Here is a 27,804-nt window from a genome sequence, read left to right as displayed (position 1 = left end):
TATAAAAAGACACCTGTGCACACCCTCAAACAGTCTGACTCCAAACTCCACTATGGTGAAGACCAAAGAGCTGTCAAAGGACACCAGAAACAAAATTGTAGCCCTGCACCAGGCTGGGAAGACTGAATCTGCAATAGCCAACCAGCTTGGAGTGAAGAAATCAACTGTGGGAGCAATAATTAGAAAATGGAAGACATACAAGACCACTGATAATCTCCCTCGATCTGGTGCTCCACGCAAAATCCCACCCCGTGGGGTCAGAATGATCACAAGAACAATGAGCAAAAATCCCAGAACCACACGGGGGGACCTAGTGAATGAACTACAGAGAGCTGGGACCAATGTAACAAGGCCTACCATAAGTAACACACTATGCCACCATGGACTCAGATCCTGCAGTGCCAGACGTGTCCCACTGCTTAAGCCTGTACATGTCCGGGCCCGTCTGAAGTTTGCTAGAGAGCATTTGGATGATCCAGAGGAGTTTTGGGAGAATGTCCTATGGTCTGATGAAACCAAACTGGAACTGTTTGGTAGAAACACAACTTGTCGTGTTTGGAGGAAAAAGAATACTGAGTTGCATCCATCAAACACCATACCTACTGTAAAGCATGGTGGTGGAAACATCATGCTTTGGGGCTGTTTCTCTGCAAAGGGGCCAGGACGACTGATCCGGGTACATGAAAGAATGAATGGGGCCATGTATCGTGAGATTTTGAGTGCAAACCTCCTTCCATCAGCAAGGGCATTGAAGATGAAACGTGGCTGGGTCTTTCAACATGACAATGATCCAAAGCACACCGCCAGGGCAACGAAGGAGTGGCTTCGTAAGAAGCATTTCAAGGTCCTGGAGTGGCCTAGCCAGTCTCCAGATCTCAACCCTATAGAAAACCTTTGGAGGGAGTTGAAAGTCCGTGTTGCCAAGCGAAAAGCCAAAAACATCACTGCTCTAGAGGAGATCTGCATGGAGGAATGGGCCAACATACCAACAACAGTGTGTGGCAACCTTGTGAAGACTTACAGAAAACGTTTGACCTCTGTCATTGCCAACAAAGGATATATCACAAAGTATTGAGATGAAATTTTGTTTCTGACCAAATACTTATTTTCCACCATAATATGCAAATAAAATGAAAAAAAAAACAGACAATGTGATTTTCTGTATTTTTTTTTCTCAGTTTGTCTCCCATAGTTGAGGTCTACCTATGATGTAAATTACAGACGCCTCTCATCTTTTTAAGTGGTGGAACTTGCACTATTGCTGACTGACTAAATACTTTTTTTCCCCACTGTAAATGAATAAGCAAATATAACTGCATTGTTTAAAAGACTAAAAACTGTAGTTTACTTTTTTCTGATCATTCATCATCTTGCAAGTATGAAATTTTCCTAATTTTCAATATTAAGTAAAACATTAGTCACAAGTTTAAACATGAATGTTTAGTCATGTGACAAAAGGCTGTACATTTCTGGTGTTGAACAATTGATTTTTAATTGCTACAACATCATTTTGAAAGAATAAATCTGCTATAGCCTGGGGATTCTAAGAATAATGTTTGAGTATACACAAATAAGTTAGCATTGATCTGCTTGACATTCTGCACATTTTTATTTTAATTTCTTTTGTTTATTAGCCGTAGGCTATTTGAATAAATGTGTGATCACGATGATTCATGATATACACTGATGGATTTTTTCAAGAGTAACTGACGTTGATTAATATATATACTACAAAACATTGCAGTTATGAATGCATATCAATGAGTAAGCCTCTTTGAAAAGTAAAACAGACTCTTGGCAGTTTTATGTTTGACACATAGCTCATTTAATGATACAAATTCTTCTGTAAAATCTATCAATATGCTCTTTTGGAAATTGTTTTGTTTTCATTTAATTAAATTGATTTTGGACCAGATTACTAAAGCCCCAGAAGTAAAAGTTGAAAGATGACTCAATTGAAAATACAGTGGGATATTTCATTCTTTTCTCCTGAAGCCATATATTTTTTTTTCTATTTTTAAAAGGTCTGCATTGAAAATCTTAATTATCCATAAATGGTATTGCTTCTGTCATTAATCAATTATTTCTGCAAAAAACAAGCTTAATTGGAATTGGCTAGAACAATTTACAGTGGAAACTTGGTATTATAGTGCTACGTGTTATTTTTTGTTCACAGACAGCTCAATTTTAAATATACCGTATAACATAGAAATCAAATATTCAAGTAAAAAGATACTATGACTATCTCAATAATTTAAGAGGCTTTCTGATTTTTATAATTAGATTGTAGAATTAAAAATAACACATTTCTAATATATATATATATAATATATATATATATATATATATATATATATATATATATACACACGCACTAACTTTCAAAAGTTTAGGGTCACTGAGGAATTTCCTTAAAAGCACAGTTTTTTTTCCAATGAAGTTAACATTAAATGATTCAGAAATGCACTTATACATTGTTAATGTGCCAAATGACTATTCTAGCTGCAAACGTCTAGTTTGTAACGCAATATCTTCATAGGTATATAGAGGCCCATTTCCAACAACCATCATTCTAGTGTTCTTATGGCACTTAGCGTGTGCTAGCTGTGTAAGAAGGCTAATGGATGGTTAGAATACTCTTGAAAACCCTTGTGCAAGTACAGTCATGGCCAAAAGTTTTGAGAATGACACAAATATTATATTTTCACATGATCTGCTGGCCTCTGGTTTTTATGTGTGTTTGTCAGATGTGTTTATCACATACAGAAATATAATTGCAATCATATTATGAGTAGCAAAAGGTTATATTGACAGTTAGAATGAGCTAATGCAGCAAGTCAATATTTGCAGTGTTGACCCTTCTTCTTCAGGACCTCAGCAATTCTCCCTGGCATGCTCTCAATCAACTTCTGGATCAAATCCTGACTGATAGCAGTCCATTCTTGCAAAATCAATGCTTTTATTTTGTCTGAATTTGAAGGTTTTTGTTTGTCCACCCGTCTCTTGATGATTGACCACAAGTTCTCAATGGGATTAAGATCTGGGGAGTTTCCAGGCCATGGTCCCAAAATCTCTATGTTTTGTTCCCTGAGCCATTTAGTTATCACCTTTGCTTTATGGCAAGGTGCTCCATCATGTTGAAAAAGGTATTGTTGATCGCCAAACTGCTCTTGGACGGTTGGGAGAAGTTGCTCTTGGAGGACATTCTGGTACCATTCTTTATTCATGGCTGTGTTTTTAGGCAAAACTGAGAGAAAGCCCATTCCCTTGGCTGAGAAGCAACCCCACACATGAATGGTTTCAGGATGCTTGACAGTTGGCATGAGACAAGACTGGTGGTAGCGCTCACCTGGTCTTCTCCGAATAAGCCGTTTTCCAGATGTCCCAAACAATCGAAAAGGGGATTCATCAGAGAAAATGACTTTACCCCAGTCCTCAGCAGTCCACTCCCTGTACCTCTTGCAGAATATCAGTCTGTCCATGATGTTTTTCCTGGAGAGAAGTGGCTTCTTTGCTGCCCTCCTTGGGACCAGGCCTTGCTCCAAGAGTCTCCGCCTCACAGTGCATGCAGATGCACTCACACCTGCCTGCTGCCATTCCTGAGCAAGCTCTGCACTGCTGGTAGCCCGATCCCGCCTCTGAAACACTTTTAAGAGACAGTCCTGGCGCTTGCTGGTCTTTCTTGGGTGCCCTGGAGCCTTTTTGAAACGATGTTAGCTGGTCCTTTTAAGGCAGGGCTGCAATGATGTTGAAATGTGTTTTGGGGGGTAAAGTTCATTTTCTAGGCAAATATTGACTTTGCAAGTAATTGATGTTAAGCTGATCACTCTTTATAACACACTGGAGTATATGCAAATTGCCATTAGAAAAAATGAAGCAGTAGACTTTGTAAAAATTAATATTTGTGTCATTCTCAAAACTTTTGGCCATGACTGTATGTTAGCACAGCTGAAAACAGTTTGGCTGATTAGATAAGCTATAAACCTGACCTTCCTTTGAGGTAGTTGAGAATCTGGAGCATTACATTTGTTGGTTCCATCAAACTCTCAAAATGGCCAGAAAAAAAGAACTCTCATGTGAAACTCGACAGTCTATTCTTGTTCTTAGAAATGAAGGCTATTCCATGCGAGAAATTGGAAAGAAACTGAAGATTTCCTACAACGGTGTGTATTACTCCTTTCAGAGGAGAGCACAAACAGGCTCTAACCAGAGTAGAAAGAGAAGTGGGAGGCCCCGCTGCCCAACTGAACAACAAGACAAGTACATTAGAGTCTGTAGTTCGAGAAATCGATGCCTCACATGTCCTCAACTGGCAGCTTCATTAAATAGTACACGCAAAACACCAGTGTCAACGCCTACAGTGGTGACTTGGGGATGCCGGCCTTCAGGGCAGAGTGGCAAAGAAAAAGCCATAGCTGAGACTGACTAATAAAAGGAAAAGATTAATATGGAAAAAAGAACACAGATATTGGACAGAGGAAGATTGGAAAAAAGTGTTATGGACAGACGAATACAAGTTTGAGGTGTTTGGATTATTATTATTATTATTATTATTATTATTTATTTATATAGCACCATTAATTCCATGGTGTTGTACATGAGAAGGGGGGTTACATACAAAGTTATCCACATTGGTAACAGTAAGCAAATTTACAATGACAAACCAAAAAAAACTGAACTGGAGTAGACTTGAATGACATGCATGATGTAAAAGCATGTTCACACTGGTCATAAAAGCAAGCAAAACCAAAGGAAAAAGCCATGTGTGTATATACCCTAATGAGAATAAATAAGTAAAAAAGCAAGTGCATTAAATAACATAGGGTACTGGGTAAACACTATTTTGATCAAAAAAGTATAAAGCTGTCCCACCACGGCAAGGTGTACCCATTTGAGACAGTAACTACACTAACGGTTAAAACCTACCTAGTGTGAATAGTGGCAGAGTCTCTGGCTCCCAAACGGACACCCAGCTTCAGAGGGACTATAAGTGAACTACACAGCTCAGTAGAAAGGAGGCCACACCCTATTTGTACTGAATACAAAAATACTGAAGAAAAAACAAAAAAAACTGAACTGGAGTAGACTTGAATGACATGCATGATGTAAAAGTATGTTCACACTGGCCATAAAAGCAAGCAAAACCAAAGGAAAAAGCAATGTGTGTATATACCCTAATGAGAATAAATAAGTAAAAAAGCAAGTGTATTAAATAACATAGGGTACTTGGATCCAAGTTTGAGGTGTTTGGATTATTATTATTATTATTATTATTATTAATTATTTATATAGCACCATTAATTGCATGGTGCTGTACATGAGAAGGGGGGTTACATACAAAGTTATCGACATTGTTAACACTAAGCAAATATACAATGACAGACTGGTACAGAGGGGAGAGGACCCTGTCCTTGCGGACTTACATTCTAGGTCGGGGGTGCAGCAGCTCTGGTGGTTTTGAGGCGGCAGCTCGGGCGGTGGTGAGACGGCAGAATGGTTATTGCAGGCTGTAAGCTTTCCTGTAGAGATGGGTTTTCAGGTTCCGTTTGAAGGATCCGAGGGTGGTGGATAATCGGACGTCTTGCGGCATGGAATTCCAGAGAATAGGGGATATTCGGGAGAAATCTTGGAGGTGGTTGTGTGAGGAACGAATAAGTGTGGAGGAGAGTAGGAGGACTTGGGAGGATCGAAGGTTACGTGAGGGAACATATTGAGAGATTAGTTCAGAGATATAGGGAGGGGACAGTTTGTGGATGGCTTTGTAGGTCAGTGTTATTAGTTTGAACTGGATTCGTTCGGAGAATCTGACCATTTGTGAAGCAGGCAGGCATCTCCTTGCCCACACTTTGCGGCACTTTGCTGTCTCACTTTTTTCTTCATCCATGCAAATCCAACAATAGTGAAATCTGTATGCATATTCACAATTGGGCACAAGGCTGAGTTCAGAGATCAAAGATTGATGGGAACATCAAACAGATCAGACTCCTTCGCTTTCATCCAAATTGTAGATATAGTCATGGTCACTAGGTGAAGTCGACAGTCTGAGAAGAGGGGCAAACACTTCTGATGACATCTGCTCTTCTAGAAGGTCTGATGTGATGCATTCTCTTGTGGGATCAAATAACTCGGAGATATCTATGGGCAAGTCTAGCACATTTGATTGTTCAGATTTGATTGGCTGGAATGAGGTAGAAGCGTTTGGCAACTCAGGACTATTGTCTAAGGAAGCTGTAGACTGGAGCAAGCCAGAGTCCACATGACGACTCAGTCCTTTATCATCTGAATCAAGTACTGGAGACAACGCAGAATGCTCAGCTGCCATCTGGGTTCTTCTTTCTGTCTCTTTCTGTGGAGTGTGTGGTAAAGGCTTGGGAGTGGCAGTCACGGCAGGAGGTGATGGGACAAGATCTTCTGGTGGAGGTACAGGGACGACAACTGGTGGGGAGCTGGAAGAGTCTTTATTAAATAGAAGAACCTCAATAGGCCCACTGGAACTCCTCAAATGAATCTGAAACTTCTTCTGTCCATTCATCCCCTCGAGGACTGGGACTTCCAGGCATGTGCCCGATGGATCACACAGAAGAACATTTGTGAGACGCAGAACAACTGAAAAGATACTGGAAGAGTGCCTTATGAAATCTGTTAAGCATGGTGGAGGTAATGTGATGGTCTGGGGTTGCTTTGGTGCTGGTAAAGAGGGAGATTTGTACAAGGTAAAAGGAATTTTGAATAAGGAAGGCTATCACTCCATTTTGTACTGCCATGCCATACCCTGTGGACAGTGCATGATTGGAACCAATTTCATCCTACAGCAGGACAATGACCCAAAGCACACCTCCAAATTATGCACAAACTATTTAGGGATGAAGCAAGCAGCTGGTATTCTATCTGTAATGGAGTGGCCAGCGCAGTCACCAGATCTCAACCCCATTGAGCTGTTGTAGGAGCAGCTTGACCATATGGTATGCAAAAAGTGCCCATCAAGCCAAACCAACTTGTGGGAGGGGCTTCTGGAAGCATGGGGTGAAATGGTTCCAGATTACCTCAGCAAATTAACTGCTAGAATGCCAAAGGTCTGCAATGCTGTAATTGTTGCAAAGGGAGCATTCTTTGACGAAAGCAAAGTTTGAAGGAGAAAATTATTATTTCAAATAAAAATCTTTTTTTCGAACCTTGTCAATGTCTGGATTAGATATTAAATTAATTTGGCAAATCATTTGATTAATAAAAGTATGAGTTTACATGTAAAATATAAAATTGTCTGGGTGACCCCAAACTTTTGAACTGTAGTGTATATATATATATATATATATAGTATATATACAGTATGTATACAGTATATATATATATATATATATATATGCATTTACAATTAGAGATGAGCGACTTTGCCTTTTTTCGGGTCGAGTCGGGTTTCATGAAACCCGACTTTCGCAAAGGTCGGGTCGAACAAAATCGGCCGATTATTGTGAAAAGTCAAAGGCCGACTGAATCACGAAACCCAATACAAGTCAATGGGGAAGCAAAGTCGGCAGGGAGTGGAGGACAGGAAACACACCTACAGTGCCCTTTTGAATGCCAAAACATCAATTCTTATTACTGAAGCAATTCAACCTTAATTTACTTCATAATACTAGTTACCCACTGAAAAATGGTGGTTATTTGGCTAAATTTGTGGGGGGGTAGGGCTGGCTCCAGGTTTTCATGTGCCCTGGGCCAAAGAGCGCCCCTTTAACACGTAGCACAAATCATGATGCTCCCGATACGGTAGAGGAATAGCGGTATAGTACAATGAAAAATACTTTACTTTTTACATCTCATGACTGATATCCATTTTAAATTCTCCAATAGCTCCAAAAACAGACAGTATATTACTCCATACAGTATTATGGCCACTGCATAGTGCGCTATACAGAGTAATGAGGCCCATATATTTATCCATACAGAATCATTGGTCCCATATAATGTTTGAAACAGTATATGATGAGCTCCACATAATGCTACAGTATATGTTGGTCCCCATGAAAGAAGCTACACTGTCTCATGGGCCCAAGTAATGCTCTATATATAATGGGCCTCATTTCTAATGCTCTAGTGTATAATGGGCCCTGTAAATGCTGCTCCAGTGTCTGATGTCCACCTTTGGAATGCTCCAGTGTATGGTGGGCCCCATATATCATTCTCCAGAGTATAGTGCTCCCCAAAAATTGCTGTCCCAACATTGAAAACAATTAAATAAGTCTCCTCAAATAAGTCTCCTCACTAGGGAATTCCTGTACTAGTCTGGGTGTACAGACGTGATGTCATTGCGCTCTCTGATCAGACTATCACTGTCAGGGAACGTGGAAGACGTCATGGCGGTGGAGCAGGGAGAGGTAAGTATTTCAACTTTGCAAGTGCTGTGATCCTGAGCAAGCAGGGGAGGCCCACTCATTGGCGACGGCACTGGCACAGGGCCCCTCATAGTACGGCGGTGTGTCTGATAGCGGGTGAGCCGAACCTGCACTTTCATCTGCACCTTCCTCTTTGTCACCATGTAAGGTGGTACAGTATATGGGAAGGGTAACCTGAGTTTCATCAGGGTCTGATTCTGGCTGTGTAGAGTGCGAGGGGAATGTAGTGGTCTGGGTCAACGTACCAGCAGAATCATCTAGCAGTGGCTTGGCATCAGTGCAATTATTGCGCCCCCAGGAGTACGGTCGCCAAGTGGCATTACCTTCCTCCTAGGGAGTGTGATGTCATGCTTGGGAGCAATGAAGGATCTCTCTAGCAGTTAAACCAACACACAACACATTTCCCACTCCAGGCCAGCAGGGAGACCTCTGAACCTGGCTGCTGAGGAGCTGCTCTCTGTGGTCGGTAGGAGGTAAGTTAGGGCAGTCTGTGAAGGGAAGGGGAAGTGTGTGGATGTGAGAAGGGGAGCTGGAGGATGAGCAGAGTTAAGGCTCACTCCTAGCTGGAGTGCATGGTCCAGATTCTGGTCTCCAAATTTGTAGGGACACTGACATTCCTGCAGCAGAAACCGGAGGAAGTAGCAGCTGTAAATGCTCTGTACCCAACTAAGGCTCGGAGGCCCCAGCAGCGACGTGTGGGAGCCAGAAGGAAAAGGCTATGGCTGCCTGCCATACGAGAAAGTTCCAAGAGAGTCAACCGGGGGAACTTCATTAAACTCAGCACTGTGAGTACCTCAGATAAGCGCTAGAACGGAGGACACACTACCTACCTGCAGAGAGAGAATTCCAAATTGGCTTCCAGGCTGACCAACTCCTTCTCCATCTGTACTCTGGGTCCTGGATGGCATTTACCAAGTCCAGGTAAAGGAACTGCACGACTGTGTCTGTCCTCTTTCTCCTGCGCCTGGCGCACGGCTCTGATACATTCTGCACTGCACACCATCTACCAACTCTTTCATCTGCCCTGCGACAATGGCCCTACCTGTGCAGGGCTTCTACATCTTACCTGCACCACAACATCTGTCCCAGAGAAGCACCACTGCAGCGCTGGTCAATCTAAACAGAAACCAGAGGTGGCGTCACTTATCATTCACCTATAAACGTAATTCACCCCTTTGCATGGATGCCCAGGGCCACAGAACGGGTCACAACCACCGTGACACATCCCTGTGAGACATCGGCCCGGTACCGATTAACCCCACTGCCCTGGCTGGCCACCCACACTCAATGTCAGATTCATCTTGGACTGGGGAATTCACGATTTGACTTGATAACCCAGGCATGGTATGATAGAAAGAGCTACATGGACTAATGTGAAGTGTGGCCTGCTGCATCACTCACTTTGGGTGGGGGTGCAGGACACAAGGAAAGGGGTTCTTCCTGACCAGGAGCCATCACTTGACGACTCGGTGCTTGCATTTTTTAAAACTTCAGAAGAGGAGGGCATATTTGCTGGAGTCTGTTTCGGCAATGTAAGTCCAAACCAGTTCCTCATGCTCCAGGCTTTAAAAGCGGTTAACCTACTCCCAGAAAAGGTAGCCTTGCAGGCGTTCCGGAGCCAGATCATGACGCAGGCTCGACACCTCCTGCCTTAGCTGCTATTGTGCTTTTGCCACTACCAGCAGATGCACCACCACCATCAGCACCAGCTGGCCCCCCCACGCCCACGTCCGCGGCCTCTTCCACCAAACTTCCAAATTTAGCACAAAATAGACACAAAATAACATCAGATATATGGCACTGTATCAGAAGCGTACAGCTCTATTCAGTCAAAGGATAATTGTCAATCTCCATATATATTCCATCAGTCACACAGAGACGCTCACAGGCTCAGTATGGATTAGATAAGAATATAAAAAGTATACAAAGTGTACAGTATCATCAGATAGCAGGTATATATAGCATAGTTTAAACATTAACAATGTACGTCTATATATCAGGAGTAGTGTTGAGTCACCCCACTAGTGTTTTGGTTCATCGCACAGGAGGCAAGTTCATCGAACCACATTGAAAACAATGGCAGGCAAACACAAACACATACAAACACATAGAAAACAATTACAAAACACCTTAAACGGTGTCCCAAAGCCGACAAAATGCTCAGAAGACAAAAATAACATATGGAAAAGGGCAACAACATTTAGAAAAGAGGTGGAGGAGTAAAAGGAGGAGGTGGAGGAGACACAGATATAGGCTTGTCATGCCCTTATGAAGTCAAGAAAGGCTGGACTAAAAATGTAAAAAATAAACCAAAAAAAAAAAAAAATGAAATCGAACACGATCATATATCGTCGGACTTCCCACCAATAAATTATGCCAACTGGTGATCGGACGGCGTTATTCCCATGAACATCCAAACAGCGTCCATGAAGGCAAAGTGTTTGCTTTCCGGGGGCAGTATGATTGCAAAGCTGAACCTTAAAGGATTGTCCAAAAGGGCACCACCAGGAGTGGAGCCTGCAGCTTCATTAGACTTCACCCGGGAAACCACTACCATGCCACCTCAAGAAAAGATGCACACATTGAAAGCTTTGTCAATTCTGTGTGTGGTGTGGTATGTCGGTTTGTAGTTGTGCTAGCGATTTGTCAGGTTTATTCCGTTAACGAACGAAACTCCGGCATGCCCCCGCGGTACACATCAAGCTTACTAGAGGGATACATGAGGCTCTGGCACGCGAGATCGAGCAATATCAGGTCTATCATGGTCTTACATGTCCGGGGTTGAATGCATGCTACACTGAAAGGACCAGCTTTTGTCGCTTACAGGTGCTGATAACCTGCTGAACACCGTTAGTGATGGGGATCTGTGATTCCAATTATACCCCGCGAACGATGATTTCCCAGTAAGTGCACGTCAACTGCAATTCCTGAATTAGGCCTAACCGGCATTCCAGAAAAAAAGCAAAACATTACGTGTCCAAACCACAGGTGCTGTAGCTTGTTTAACAGCTTGGCAGCCGTTCTCAGGCCCAGTATGAATTCCACAAGATTCTAGAAAGTTGATAAAGGGTACAGTTTCACCGGATAACACGTATATATGTAGCATAGTTTACACATTAAAAACCTATGTGTATAGCTCAGGAGGCAGGCTCAGACGGTCTCAGGCCCAGTATGGATTAGACGTGATTGGACAAAGGTGAGAAAGGGTACCGTATCACTGGATAACAGGTATGTATAGCATAGTTTACACATTAAAAACCTATGTGCATAGATCAGGAGGCAGGCTCAGATGTTCTCAGGCCCAGTATCGATTTGACGTGATTGGACAAAGGTGAGAAAGGGTACCGTATCACTGGATAACCGGTATGTATAGCATAGTTTACACATTAAAAACCTATGTGTATAGATCAGGAGGCAGGCTCAGACATTCTCAGGCCCAGTATGGATTTGACCAGATTGTACAACAATCTAAAAAGTCAAAAAAAGGAAATGTATTTGAAGCGTAGACCAGTATACACTTTTGGTGGTATTTTTTAATCTTCATTTATATTTCTGTCTCAGTAAGACAGTCCAGACTCTCCGCAATAGGAAATGAGATGCATACAATTACTGATATAAAGTCTAGGGATTGCAGAAATCTAGGAATTACTATTCACGGGAAAATCTTCCGTCACAATTCTCAGAGGCGATGCTGACCCTCAATTAATTAGTGTGTGGAGACAGCAAAAACCTTTCTTTGTGAAGAACGTGTTGCTGTATCGCAGTACCGTTGATCCCATCGCCGTTACTCATATCCATCCAATTTTGATCACAGGGAGAGATGTAAACATGGTGCTCACTGCCTATCATGATCTGTCACGTAACTTTGGAGTGCAAAATACAGATGCCACAGGCCATAGGCGATTCAATTGGATTGGCATGAGAGGGCACATTTAAAAATGTGCGCTGGAATGTCACACGTCTGTGGGTAGGAAAACTGTGAAAGCTGATGACAAACCACCACTGCATCTCATTGCGAGTCGACGTCCTTAAGAAATGGAAGCCGTTGATCATCTGAAGCTGGATCCCAGCCAGCGGGACAGGGCATAGCTACGTCTTAACCATCATCTTCTATCAGTTCACCAAATTTGTAGTGACAGTCCCAGTGAAGGATTTGACAGCCCAGACTACACACAGCGGAGGAGCAGGGAGAGGTAAACATTGCAAATGCTGGGGCCCTGCCCAAGCAAGGGGGGCACACTCGTGGGCATCGGTACTGGCACTGGGCCCCTCATAGTACGGCGGTGTGTCTGACGGCGGGTGTGCACCCCCACTATCAGGGACACTTGATTGCACTATGAGGGACCCTGTGCCAGTGCCCACGCCCAAGAGTCGGCCCACCCACCTGTCCAGGGCAACGGCACTCGCACGGTTGCGTGCGCTAGGTGGTGACCCCGGCCATGGGGGGAGGAGGCAGCCCAGTTAGGGAGGTTTACAAAATGGCATATGTTGATGTGGGACATTCACCTGCTGTTAAAGGCGAAATTGGTCAAGTCCCAGGAAGAGGAGTACCAAAGAAAGCCATTTTTCCGGCAACCTATGTGTCATCAGGGTAAGGTGTGACAAAATCCTTGGAAACCCATGCATGGTTCATGATTGATCCAGCAGCACTGAAGACTCTTTCCGATAGCACACTTGCAGCTGGGCAAGCGAGCTCCTGTAAGGCATATTGTGCCAATTCAGGCCAGGCGTCCAGTTTAGCGGCCCAATAGTCAAATGGGAATGACCTGTGAGGGAGAACATCAATATGGGACGAGAAGTAGTTTGTAACCATAGTTGACAAGTGCTGTCTCCTGTCACTTTCAATCGATGCAATATTACCAGTCTTGTGAGCGGGACTTGAAAAATCAGTCCACAACATGATCATGAAACCCCTGTCTCCAACGCAACTTCTGATGTGTGCACCACCAACACCTCTTCCAAGTTGGCCCCGGCCCCCATGGCTCGTGTGAGAACCATCACCGCTGCTGTGTGCTGGGAATGCCTCAACCAACCGGTTTACCAGAGATGCTTGTTTGTTAGCCAATATCAGGTCAAGGTTCTCCTGTGGCATGATGTTTTGTAATTTGCCTTCATAGCGTGGATCCAATATGCTGGCCAACCAGTAGTCATCATCATTCATCATTTTGGCAATGCGGGGGTCCCTTTTTAGGATCTGCAAGGCATAATCTGACATGTGGGCCAATGTTCCCGGTGTCAATGATGCACTGCGAGTGTTGGTTGGAGGAGCACTTTCTGGCAAATCCACACCCCTCCAGTCATGCACAAAGCCTGTACCAGACCTTGCCACGCCAACATTTTCTCTTGCCCCACGAGAAGCATCCTCCTCCCCTAAATAATCATCCCCATCATCATCCTCTTCCTCCTCTTCCTCTTCTTCCTCCACCTCATCCAGGAGAGGTCCCGGAGCAGACAATGGCTGACTGTCATCAATGCTTCCCTCCTCCTCTTCCTCCTCATCAACCTCGGCTGCAGACACCTGCTCCTTAATGTGCGTCAAAGTTTGCATGAGCAGACGCATAAGTGGGATGCTCATGCTTATGATGGCATCATCTGCTCTTACCAGCCGTGTGCATTCCTCAAAACACTGAAGGACTTTACAGAGGTCTTTCAGCTTTGACCACTGCACACCTGTCAACTCCATGTCTGCCCTCAAAGTGCCTGCCCGTGTATCCACCCACAAATGCATTACGGCCTGTCTCTGTTCGCACAGCCGCTCAACCATGTGCAGGGTGGAGTTCCACCTTGTTGCAACGTCGATAATTAGGCGGTGCTTGGGAAGGTGGAGCAATCGCTGCAGCTTCTGCATACGACTGGAGTGTACCGGCGACCGGCGGATGTGCGAGCACAGTCTTCGGACCTTCTGGAGCAGGCCTGTTAACTCCGGATAATTATTAAGGAAGCACTGCACCACCAGGTTCAAGGTGTGAGCCAAGCAAGGTATGTGTCTGAGTTTTGAAAGGGCTATGGCTGCCACAAAATTCCGGCCGTTATCACTAGCTACCTTGCCTGCCTCAAGATGTAGACTGCCCAGCCATGATTCAGTTTGTCGCTGAAAGTAGTCGGCCAGTACCTCCGCGGTGTTTCTGTCGCCCAAACTCATCATCTTCAACACAGCCTGCTGACGCTTTCCACTAGCTGATCGATAGGGGGACACTTCGTGTGCAACACTGGCTGCTGCGGATGGAGTGCTCGTGCGACTGCGCTCTGTGGACGAGCTTTCGCTTCTGGAGGAGGAGGGTCGAATGCCTACAGCCAACTGTTTCCTATACCGTGGGCTAGGCAGTACTGTCCCACCACCGCTGTCCCCTGTGGACCCTGCATCCACCACATTAACCCAGTGCGCAGTGATCAACACGTAACGGTCCTCGCCATGCTTACTGGACCATGCATCAGTTGTGAGGTACACCTTTCCACTCACTGATTGCTTGAGTGCATGGACAATGCGGTCTTTCACATGAAGGAGGAGGGCTGGGATGGCTTTGCGAGAAAAGAAGTGGCGACTGGGTAGGTCATAGCGTGGTACTGCGTAGGCCATGAGTTGGCGGAAAGCTGCGCTTTCAACCAAGTTATAGGGCATCATCTCTAACGAGATTAGTTGGCAATGTGGGCGTTCAAACCCAGTGTACGCGGATGAGAGGATGAGTACTTTCTTGTCCTACTCATAGTCACTGGTAGGGTGAGCTGGACTTGAGAGCTGCATATGGTGGAACTAGCGGTGGACATGGCGGACGGAGAGAGGGTTGATGATGGTGATGGAGATGATGTTCTTTCTGATGGCCTAGATTCAGTCTTTCGTTGCAATAACATTGTGATTCCCTGACTGATTTGCCCTTGCGACGACAACTCAACATTTGCTGCTTGGGGTGTGCTAACCGGTGGGCTTACAGTGGGGGAAACAATGTAGTGTTGCTGATTACCTTCTTTGGGAGCAGTTGCACATGTGGTACGTGAGTTTTGGTAGTCCGTCCACGCTTGCAAGTGCATGGTGGTTAAATGTCTTAGCATGCAACTGGTATTCGAATTTCTCAGATTTTTCCCTCGGCTAAAGGTCTTTGCACACTTAACCTTTGCCTGATCATTTGGATTTTGTTCAAAAAAGTGCCACACTGCACTCTTCCTACTAGGGAAGACATTTTGAGGCCTTGCACGCTGTGCTATTTTGACCGTCTGGCCAAGCTGTCCTGCAACTCTTTTGGTTATTGTAACCTGTTTTTGGACTCCTCCGGGCCTGCCAGATAACAGCTGTTGCGATGTCAATGCCCGCTGCGGATGCTCCTCCTCCTCTTCTGAGCTATTGGCAGCAGCACCCTTTTCCCCCAATGGATGCCAATCTGGGCCAACATCTGGGTCATCCATCACCTCCTCTTCAATGTCATGTGCACCTTCCTCTGTGTCACCGTATACGGTGGTATGTATGCGGGAAGGGGCACCGGAGATTCATCAGGGTCAGATTCTGGCTCAGTACACTGCGAGGACAATGTAGTGCTCTGAGTGAATGTACCAGCAGAATCATCTATCAGTGGCTGTGCATCAGTGCACTCCATGTCAGATTCATCTTGGCCTGGGTAATTCACCATTTTACTTGATAACCCAGGTTTGGTATGTGAAAACAGCTCCATGGAGTAATCTGTAGTGTGGCCTGCCACATCCTTCGATTTTGGTTGGGGTGAAGGATACAAGGAAAGTTGTGGTTCATGACCATGAGCCTCCAATGACGACTCAGTGCTTTTATTTTTTAAAATTTCAGAAGAGGAGGCGATAGAGCTGGAGGCTGAGTCAGCAATGTAAGCCAAAACTTGTTCTTGAAGCTCCGGCTTTAAAAGCGGTTTATCTACTCCCAGAAAAGGGAGCCTTCGAGGCCTTGTGGAGGCAGACGATGACGCAGGCTCAACACCTCCTGCATTAGGTGCTATTTTGCTTTTGCCACTACCAGCAGATCCACCACCATCACCATCATTACCAGCTGCCCCCACCCACTTCCACGGACTCTTCTACCACACTTCCTCATTTTTGGGGAAAATGTCCCCAAAAAACCAACAACTAGGGATGGGCAAGTCTACTTGCTAGGACTCGTTACTCGGCGAATAGTAAGGTACTCGCTGGACTCATTACTCGGCGAGTCTCCCAGTGATTACTCGCACAGTAACGAGTCCAATGCAAGTCAATGGCAATCCTAGTTTTGTCAGAGTTTTTTTTTCTCACTCGCTAGACTCGCTATATCACATCGCTGTCAACAGCGAGTCTGAGCGAGTCTACGATTCCGAGTCCTGTATACTGGATTCGGGACTCGCTTATACAGAATCTGTTATGTTCCTACAAGTTTCCAAGACAGCCTATGTCAACACACAGCGATTGTGAGCGAGTCTGAGCGAGTCTACGAATCCCGAGTCCTGTATACTGGATTCGGGACTCGCAAATATAGAATCTGTTATGTTCCTACAAAGCTTCTGAGACAGCCTAGCGTGTTAGGTCAGAAAACTTTTTTAGATGGACAAGCATGTTAGCCAATCATATTCAGTAATGTTGGTTGTGGCAGGACTATGATTGGCTTCTGTCCATCGTGATGCCTATGTCATGTATGAGAGGCGAGGCTGTATATAAGCCTTTTCCACTGCCATTTCCTCTACATTCCTGAGAGATCTGAGATAGAGCAGGGTGAGGTAGATGCTTGAGCAGATCATAGGGATTGTCAGTTAGTGTAGGGAAACTTCAAGATTCCTTATATTAAACCCAAACAGCTCTTCTGAGAGCTACCAGGAGGACAGAGGAGTACTGTGTAGACTGTAGGCAGGCAGGCAGGGAGGATAAAGCCTTACAGTGCAGTGCACAGTGCAGGGACTAGTGTGCAGCTTCACTGCTAGGTGTCAGCACACACACTTACCCCGCCAGCAAGTGACGCCTACTGCACCACCTAACTCCATCTCGGTGACTGTGCATTTGTCAACAATGTCACAAAAACCACAATTTCCCAAAAAAGAGGTTGCAAAGGGACGAGGTCGTGGCCGTAGCAGTGCAGGGAACATCACTTGAGCGATCTCCCTCCAGGCTGTAGTCCGCTGGATGTTATGCCCATAGGCAGGGTCAGTGGGGAGCCAAAGCAGGGGCCGAGCCTCCACCAGATCAATCAACTGCAGCGTGTTGACAGTGACACGGGCCATGATTGCTCTGTATTGCTCTGTGTGTGTGTGCGTATGTCAACTCGACTCGGATTATTTCCTGTTTGCTCAAAGCATGGTGTGTGCTAGAGAAAATCGCTTCCCTCGCCTCATCGGTGCTAAATAAGACAAACAAATGCGAGTTTGGACTTGGACACAGCAGCAACAAACTGTTGCGAGTGGGGTTTACAAATCGCCAATGCAAGCGCTTTCCAAGACACATCTGCGATTTGTAAATCGCACATTACTCGCTAATAATAATAATAATAATTTTTATTTATATAGCGCCAACATATTCCGCAGCACTTTACAATTAAGCGGGGACATGTACAGACAATAAATTCAATACAAGTTAAGACAATTCAAACAGTGACATTAGGAGTGAGGTCCCTGCTCGCAAGCTTACAATCTACAAGGAAATGGGGGGACACAGTAGGTGAAAAATGCTTGTTAATTCAGGTCTGGCAATTATAATAGGGATTTTCATATAAAGCTGCATGACCCGGTCATCAGCCCGTGTGTTTAAGTGCAATAGACAAGTATCAAGTGCAGTTATCATGTGCATGAAGGGTGTGGAGACAGATGAATAGTAGGGTGCAGATTCAGAATAATATTTGGAAGGAGGGAACAGGGCAAAGTTAGCTTGCTGGGTAGTTGATGTGGTAGGCTTGTTTGAAGAGATGGGTTTTCAAAGCGCGCTTGAATAGGTCAGGGCTAGGTATCAGTCTGATCGCCTGGGGAAGTGCATTCCAGAGAGCTGGAGCAGCACGAGAGAAGTCTTGGAGGCGGAGGTGCGAGGTTCGGATTACGGGGGATGTTAGTCTTAGGTCATTTGTAGAACGGAGGGCACGTGTAGGGCGATAGACAGAGATGAGAGAGGAGATATAAGGCGGTGCAGAACAGTGGAGAGCTTTGTGGGTGAGAGAGATGAGTTTATACTGGACCCTGTAGCGAATAGGTAGCCAGTGTAATGACTGGCACAAGATTGAGGCATCGGTGAAGCGGCTGGACAGAAATATGACCCTGGCTGCCGCATTCAAGATGGATTGGAGAGGAGAAAGTTTGGTAAGAGGGAGACCGATCAGAAGAGAGTTGCAGTAGTCCAGGCGAGAATGAATAAGAGCGACAGTAAGAGTCTTAGCAGTTTCAAAGGTGAGAAAAGGTCGGATTCTGGAGATGTTTTTAAGATGCAGGTGACAAGAGCGACTGAGTGATCGGATGTACGGAGTAAAGGAAAGTTCAGTGTCGAATATGACCCCAAGACAGCGGGCATGCTGCTTGGGAGTTATGGTTGAACCCTCCAGGGTTATTTCGATGTTAGGTAGAGTGAGGTTAGTAGAGGGGAGAAACACAAGAAGTTCAGTTTTAGAGAGATTTAGTTTCAGATAGAGGGAGGACATGATGCTAGAGACAGCAGACAGACAATCCTTGGTATTTTGAATTAGGGTAGGGGTGATGTCAGGGGAAGAAGTGTATAATTGGGTGTCATCAGCATAGAGATGATACTGGAACCCAAATCTGCTGATTGTTTGTCCAATAGGGGCAGTGTATAAAGAGAAGAGGAGGGGGCCTAGGACTGAGCCCTGCGGGACCCCGATAGTAAGGGGACGAGAAGAGGAAGAGGAGCCGGAAAAAGATACAGTGAAGGAGCGGTCAGAGAGGTAGGAGGAGAACCAGGAGAGGGCCGTGTCCTTGAGGCCTATAGAGCGGAGCATAGTGAGGAGGAGCTGGTGATCCACAGTGTCAAATGCGGCAGAGAGATCCAGGAGAATCAGCAGGGAGCAATGACCTTTCGATTTAGCTGTTATTAAATCATTAGAGACTTTAGTGAGGGCAGTTTCAGTAGAGTGTAAAGAGCGGAAACCAGATTGTAAGGGGTCGAGAAGAGAGTTATCCGAGAGATAGCGGATTAGACGGGAGTGGACCAGGCGTTCCAGGAGTTTAGAGATGAAGGGAAGGTTAGAGACAGGTCTGTAGTTAGCAGTGCAGTTCTGGTCCAGGGATGGCTTTTTAAGTAAAGGGGTTATGATGGCATGTTTAAATGAGGAGGGAAATATACCTGAAGAAAGAGAGAGGTTAAATATTTTAGTCAGGTGAGTGGTGACCACTGGTGAGAGAGACTGCAGGAGCTGTGAAGGAATAGGGTCACTGTTGCAGGTTGTAGGCCGAGCAGAAGCGAGGAGCTTGGAAACTTCTTCTTCTGAAACAGGCTCAAAGATGTCTAGTGAGCTTGAGGTGCGGCAGGGAAGGGGATCCTGGCACTGAGGAGATAGGGCTGAGATATCCTGATGGATGTGGTTGATTTTTTCTAGGAAATAAGTGGCCAGATCCTCACCGCTGAGGTTGGTGATGGGGGCCTGTACTTTAGGTTTCAGGAGGGAGTTTAAGGTTTCAAAAAGTCGTCTTGGGTTGTTGGATAGTGAGGTGATGAGGGTGGTGAAGTAGGATTGTTTGGCCAGATGAAGGGCAGAGTTATAGGTTTTGAGCATGAACTTATAGTGGATGAAGTCTTCTGCTAAGAGAGATTTTCTCCACTGCCGCTCTGCACACCTCGAGCAGCGCTGAAGAAAGCGTGTTTGCGTTGTGTGCCAGGGCTGCCGTTGTCTGTGTCGGGTCTTTCTGCGTATAGAAGGTGCTGCTTCATCTAGGGCATTCTTCAGTGTATTATTGAAGTGTGACAATGCTATGTCTGGACAGGAGAGGGTGGAGATGGGGGCTAAAGATGTGTGGAGATTGTCCCTAAGCTGTTGGGTATTAATGGTACGTGTATTCCGATAAGTGTGGTAAGAGGGGGTGTTCCGGGTGAGGAGACAATTCTTGACAGAGAAGGAAAGAAGGTTGTGGTCCGAGAGCGGGAGGGGTGAATTAGTAAAGTCGTGCAGCGAGCCGGGACGGGAGAAAACCAGGTCCAGAGTATTCCCGTCCTCATGTGTAGGAGAATTAGTAAACTGTGAGAGGCCGAATGAAGAAGTTAGAGAAAGAAGATGAGAGGCAGACTGGGAGAGCGGATCATTGATGGGGATGTTAAAGTCTCCCATGATGAGGGTGGGGATGTCACAGGATAGAAAGTGAGTAAGCCAGGTGGTGAAGTGGTCTAGAAACTGGCGGGAGGAGCCTGGAGGGCGATAAACGACCGCCACTCGTAAGGAGAAGGGCTTAAAGAGTCTGACGGCGTGGACTTCAAAGGAAGGAAATGTAAGTGAGGGAACCAGGGGGATGACCTGGAAAGCACATTGTGATGAAAGGAGCAAACCAACACCTCCACCCTGTCTGTTCTCAGGTCTCAGGTCGCTAAGACTCGCTTCCCCATTCATTAACATTGGACTCGCTAGACTCGCAACGAGTAGCGAGTCCCGGGCTCGGACTCGCTAGAGTCAAGCGATTCCGAGTAATTTAGGACTCGCCCATCACTACCAACAACTCTATGGTCCTGCAAAACAAGGTACAAGGTGTATAGAGGACAGGTGATAATTGGAATCTCTCTAGACTTCAGGACACAGTTGGATACTGTCAGGCCCTGTTTATATTACACCGCAATGTGACAGTCAGATTCTGGATGGTCTTAGAAAAGTGTATAGAGGACTGTTGAGAATTGGAATCTCTCTAGACTTCATGACACAGTTGGATTCTGTCAGGCCCTGTGTATATTACACCGCAATGTGACAGGCAGAAATTGCCTAGTGTATGACAAACTACAAGGTGTATATAGAATTGGGCAGAACTGGAATCTCCCTAGAGTGTAGGTCTGTAAGAACGGACAAACTCCTCGGCTTTTCTTTACAGAGTCACACACGTATATAGCTTCAATTTGGCCGTGATAACAGCCTTTACATGGTACTGAGAGAGGAGCGTACACGTACACCGCTTTACGGTGTATGTACAATTGTCAAGCTCCGTGTTTTTGTATACGGACTGACGCACGCTGTGTCTCTCTAGTTTTGAATGTAATCAAACAGCAAATATACTAAACTGTTTGAAAAACGGACAAAACTATAAGGTGTAGGTCTGTAAGAACAGACAAACTCCTCGACTTTTCCTTACAGAGTCACACACGTATATAGCTTCAATTTGGCCGTGATAACAGCCGTTACACGGTACTGAGAGAGGAGCGTACACGTACACCGCTGTATGGTGTATGTAAAATTGTCAAGCTCCGTGTTTTTGTATACGGACTGACGCACGCTGTCTCTCTCTAGTTTTGAATGTAATCATACAGCAAATATACTAAACTGTTTGAAAAACGGACAAAACTATAAGGTGTAGGTCTTTAAGAACGGACAAACTCCTCAACTTTTCCTTACAGAGTCACACACGTATATAGCTTCAATTTGGCCGTGCTAACAGCCGGTACATGGTACTGAGAGAGTAGCGTACACGTACACCGCTGTATGGTGTATGTAAAATTGTCAAGCTCCATGTTTTTGTATACAGACTGACGCACGCTGTCTCTCTCTAGTTTTGAATGTAATCAAACAGCAAATTTACTTAACTGTTTGAAAAATGGACAAAACTAAAAGGTGTAGGTCTGTAAGAATGGACAAACTCCTCGACTTTTCCTTACAGAGTCACACACGTATATAGCTTCAATTTGGCCGTGCTAACAGCCGTTACACGGTACTGAGAGAGGAGCGTACACGTACACCGCTGTATGGTGTATGTAAAATTGTCAAGCTCCGTGTTTTTGTATACAGACTGACGCACGCTGTCTCTCTATAGTTTTGAATGTAATCAAACAGCAAATTTACTTAACTGTTTGAAAAACGGACAAAACTATAAGGTGTAGGTCTGTAAGAATGGACTAACTCCTCGACTTTTCCTTACAGAGTCACACACGTATATAGCTTCAATTTGGCTGTGATAACAGCCGTTACACGGTACTGTGTGAGGAGCGTACACCGCTGTACGGTGTGTGAAAAAATGAACGCTCACTACTAGAGTTGAGCGACTTTTGGTTTTTTAGGGTCGCGTTTCGTTTCGTGAAACCCGACTTTTCCAAAAGTCGGGTCGAGCAAGATCGTCCGATTATAGGGAAAAGTCGGGGTCGTCCCGAAACACGAAACCCAATGTAAGTCAATGGGGAATAAAAGTCGGCAGTGAGAGGAGGACAGGAAACACACCTACAGTGCCCATTTGAATGCCAAAAGCATCAATTCTTCTTTCTTAAGCTTGTCAACCTTAATTAACTTCATAATACAAGTTAAGCACTGAAAAATGGGGGTTATTTGGCTACAAACTGTGGGGGGGGGAGGGCTGGCTCCAGGTTTTCATGTGCCCTGGGTGAAAGAGCGCCCCTTTAACACATACCACAGCTCATCATGCTCCGATACGGCAGACAAATAGCGGTATAGTCCAATGAAAAATACCTCACTTTTTACATCTCATGATGAGGCCCATCTATTTCTCCATACAGAATCATTGGTCCCATATAATGTTTGAAACAGTATATGATGAGCTCCACATAATGCTACAGTATATGTTGGTCCCCATGGATGAAGCTCCACTGTCTTATGGGCCCAAATAATGCTCCAAACATAATGGGCCCCATTTCTAATGCTCTAGTGTATAATGGGCCCTGTAAATGCTGCTCCAGTGTCTGATGTCCACCTTTGGAATGTTCCAGTGTATGGTGGGCCCCATCTATCATTCTCCAGAGTATAGTGCAACCCAAAAATTGCTGTCCCAACATTGAAAACAATCAAATAAGTCTCCTCGCTAGGGAATCCCTGTACTTGTCTGGACAGGTGCTGTAGCTTGCTTAACAGCTCGCCAGCCGTTCTCACGCCCAGTATGGATTACACGTGATTGCACAAAGGTGAGAAAGGGTACCGTATCCCCAGATAACATGTATGGATAGCGTACACATTCAAAATATATGTCTCAGGAGGCAGGCTCAGACGGTGTTAGGCCCAGTATGGATTGCACGTGATTGCACAAAGGTTAGAAGGGTACCGTATCCCCGGATAACATGTATGGATAGCGTACACATTCAAAATATATGTCTATACAGCATGAGGCAGGCTCAGACGGTGTTAGGCCCAGTATGGATTGCACGTGATTGCACAAAGGTTAGAAAGGGTACCGTATCCCTGGATAACATGTATGGATAGCGTACACATTCAAAATATATGTCTATACAGCATGAGGCAGGCTCAGACGGTGTTAGGCCCAGTATGGATTGCACGTGATTGCACAAAGGTTAGAAAGGGTACCGTATCCCTGGATAACATGTATGGATAGCGTACACATTCAAAATATATGTCTCAGGAGGCAGGCTCAGACGGTGTTAGGCCCAGTATGGATTGCACGTGATTGCACAAAGGTTAGAAAGGGTACCGTATCCCTGGATAACATGTATGGATAGCGTACACATTCAAAATATATGTCTATACAGCATGAGGCAGGCTCAGACGGTGTTAGGCCCAGTATGGATTGCACGTGATTGCACGTGATTGCACAAAGGTTAGAAAGGGTACCGTATCCCTGGATAACATGTATGGATAGCGTACACATTCAAAATATATGTCTCAGGAGGCAGGCTCAGACGGTGTTAGGCCCAGTATGGATTGCACGTGATTGCACAAAGGTTAGAAAGGGTACCGTATCCCCAGATAACATGTATGGATAGCGTACACATTCAAAATATATGTCTATACAGCATGAGGCAGGCTCAGACGGTGTTAGGCCCAGTATGGATTGCACGTGATTGCACAAAGGTTAGAAAGAGTACCGTATCCCTGGATAACATGTATGGATAGCGTACACATTCAAAATATATGTCTATACAGCATGAGGCAGGCTCAGACGGTGTTAGGCCCAGTATGGATTGCACGTGATTGCACAAAGGTTAGAAAGGGTACCGTATCCCTGGATAACATGTATGGATAGCGTACACATTCAAAATATATGACTCAGGAGGCAGGCTCAGACGGTGTTAGGCCCAGTATGGATTGCACGTGATTGCACAAAGGTTAGAAAGGGTACCATATCCCCGGATAACATGTATGGATAGCGTACACATTCAAAATATATGTCTATACAGCATGAGGCAGGCTCAGACGGTGTTAGGCCCAGTATGGATTGCACGTGATTGCACAAAGGTTAGAAAGGGTACTGTATCCCTGGATAACATGTATGGATAGCGTACACATTCAAAATATATGTCTCAGGAGGCAGGCTCAGACGGTGTTAGGCCCAGTATGGATTGCACGTGATTGCACAAAGGTTAGAAAGGGTACCGTATCCCCGGATAACATGTATGGATAGCGTACACATTCAAAATATATGTCTATACAGCATGAGGCAGGCTCAGACGGTGTTAGGCCCAGTATGGATTGCACGTGATTGCACAAAGGTTAGAAAGGGTACCGTATCCCTGGATAACATGTATGGATAGCGTACACATTCAAAATATATGTCTATACAGCATGAGGCAGGCTCAGACGGTGTTAGGCCCAGTATGGATTGCACGTGATTGCACAAAGGTTAGAAAGGGTACCGTATCCCTGGATAACATGTATGGATAGCGTACACATTCAAAATATATGTCTCAGGAGGCAGGCTCAGACGGTGTTAGGCCCAGTATGGATTGCACGTGATTGCACAAAGGTTAGAAAGGGTACCGTATCCCTGGATAACATGTATGGATAGCGTACACATTCAAAATATATGTCTATACAGCATGAGGCAGGCTCAGACGGTGTTAGGCCCAGTATGGATTGCACGTGATTGCACGTGATTGCACAAAGGTTAGAAAGGGTACCGTATCCCTGGATAACATGTATGGATAGCGTACACATTCAAAATATATGTCTCAGGAGGCAGGCTCAGACGGTGTTAGGCCCAGTATGGATTGCACGTGATTGCACAAAGGTTAGAAAGGGTACCGTATCCCCGGATAACATGTATGGATAGCGTACACATTCAAAATATATGTCTATACAGCATGAGGCAGGCTCAGACGGTGTTAGGCCCAGTATGGATTGCACGTGATTGCACAAAGGTTAGAAAGAGTACCGTATCCCTGGATAACATGTATGGATAGCGTACACATTCAAAATATATGTCTATACAGCATGAGGCAGGCTCAGACGGTGTTAGGCCCAGTATGGATTGCACGTGATTGCACAAAGGTTAGAAAGGGTACCGTATCCCTGGATAACATGTATGGATAGTGTACACATTCAAAATATATGTCTCAGGAGGCAGGCTCAGACGGTGTTAGGCCCAGTATGGATTGCACGTGATTGCACAAAGGTTAGAAAGGGTACCGTATCCCCGGATAACATGTATGGATAGCGTACACATTCAAAATATATGTCTATACAGCATGAGGCAGGCTCAGACGGTGTTAGGCCCAGTATGGATTGCACGTGATTGCACAAAGGTTAGAAAGGGTACCGTATCCCTGGATAACATGTATGGATAGTGTACACATTCAAAATATATGTCTATACAGCATGAGGCAGGCTCAGATGGTGTTAGGCCCAGTATGGATTGCACGTGATTGCACAAAGGTTAGAAAGGGTACCGTATCCCTGGATAACATGTATGGATAGCGTACACATTCAAAATATATGTCTATACAGCATGAGGCAGGCTCAGACGGTGTTAGGCCCAGTATGGATTGCACGTGATTGCACAAAGGTTAGAAAGGGTACCGTATCCCTGGATAACATGTATGGATAGCGTACACATTCAAAATATATGTCTCAGGAGGCAGGCTCAGACGGTGTTAGGCCCAGTATGGATTGCACGTGATTGCACAAAGGTTAGAAAGGGTACCGTATCCCCAGATAACATGTATGGATAGCGTACACATTCAAAATATATGTCTCAGGAGGCAGGCTCAGACGGTGTTAGGCCCAGTATGAATTGCACGCACGTGATTGCACAAAGGTTAGAAAGGGTACCGTATCCCTGGATAACATGTATGGATAGCGTACACATTCAAAATATATGTCTCAGGAGGCAGGCTCAGACGGTGTCAGGCACAGTATGGATTTGACGGCCCAGATTACACAGCGGAGGAGCAGGGAGAGGTAAAGATTGCAAATGCTGGGGCCCTGCCCAAGCAAGGGGGGCCCACTCGTGGGCGTCGGTACTGGCACTGGGCCCCTTATAGTACAGCGGTGTGTCTGACGGTGGGTGTGCACCACCACCGTCAGAGACACTTGATTGCACTATGAGGGACCCTGTGCCAGTGCCCGCGCCCAATAGTCGGCCTAGCCACCTGTCCAGGGCAACGGCACTCGCACGGTATCGTGCGGTAGGTGGTGACCCCGGCCATGGGGGGGGAGGCAGCACAGTTAGGGAGTTTTAGAAAGTGGCATATGTTGATGTTGGACATTCAGCTGATGCAAAAGGCGAAATAGGTGAAGTACCAGGAAGAGGTGGACCAAAGCAAGCCATTTTTCTGTCACCCTATGTGTCATCAGGGGAAGGTGGGACAAAATCCTTGGAAACCCATGCGTGGTTCATTTTAATGAAGGTTAGATCATCCACATTTTGGGTTGACAGACGGGTCCTTTTTTCTGTCAGGATTGATCCAGCTGCACTGAAGACTCTTTCCGATAGCACACTTGCAGCTGGGCAAGCGAGCTCCTGTAAGGCATATTGTGCCAATTCAGGCCAGGTGTCCAGTTTAGCGGCCCAATAGTCAAAGGGGAATGACCTGTGTGGGAGAACATTGATATGGGAGGAAAAGTAGTTTGTTACCATAGTTGACAACTGCTGTCTCCTGTCACTTTCCATCGATGCAGTATTACCAGTTGTGTGAGCGGTATTTGAAAAATCAGTCCACAACATTGTCATGAAACCCCTGTCTCCAACGCCACTTCTGCTGTGTGCACCACGAACACCTCTGCCAAGCTGCCCCCGGCCCGTACGGCTCGTGTGAGAACCATCACCGCTGCTGTGTGCTGGGAATGCCTCAAGCAACCAATTTACCAGAGTTGCTTGTTTATTAGCCAATATTAGGTCAAGGTTCTCCTGTGGCATGATGTTTTGTAATTTGCCTTTATAGCGTGGATCCAGGATGCTGGCCAACCAGTAGTCGTCATCGTTCATCATTTTGGCTATGCGGGGGTCCCTTTTTAGGATCCGCAAGGCATAATCTGACATGTGGGCCAATGTTCCCTGTGTCAATGATGCACTGCGAGTGCTGGGTGGAGGAGCACTTTCTGGCAAATCCACATCCCTCCAGTCACGCACAAACC

At 45.4% G+C, this 27,804-nt stretch overlaps 1 pseudogene; it reads right to left on the bottom strand.

Annotated features, from left to right (window-relative positions):
• Positions 1 to 5,804: 5,804 nt before the first annotated feature.
• LOC141080677 (transcription factor E2F4-like) overlaps positions 5,805 to 27,804 on the bottom strand; it is a 114,464-nt pseudogene continuing 92,464 nt past the window's right edge.

This window comes from Dendrobates tinctorius, unplaced genomic scaffold (assembly GCF_039654945.1).
Source record: "Dendrobates tinctorius isolate UK_male_01 unplaced genomic scaffold, ASM3965494v1 ptg000016l, whole genome shotgun sequence".
NCBI classification, from domain to species: Eukaryota; Metazoa; Chordata; class Amphibia; order Anura; family Dendrobatidae; genus Dendrobates; species Dendrobates tinctorius.
Note: the sequence above shows the minus strand (reverse complement) of the source record. Positions and strands in the feature narration are given on the sequence as shown.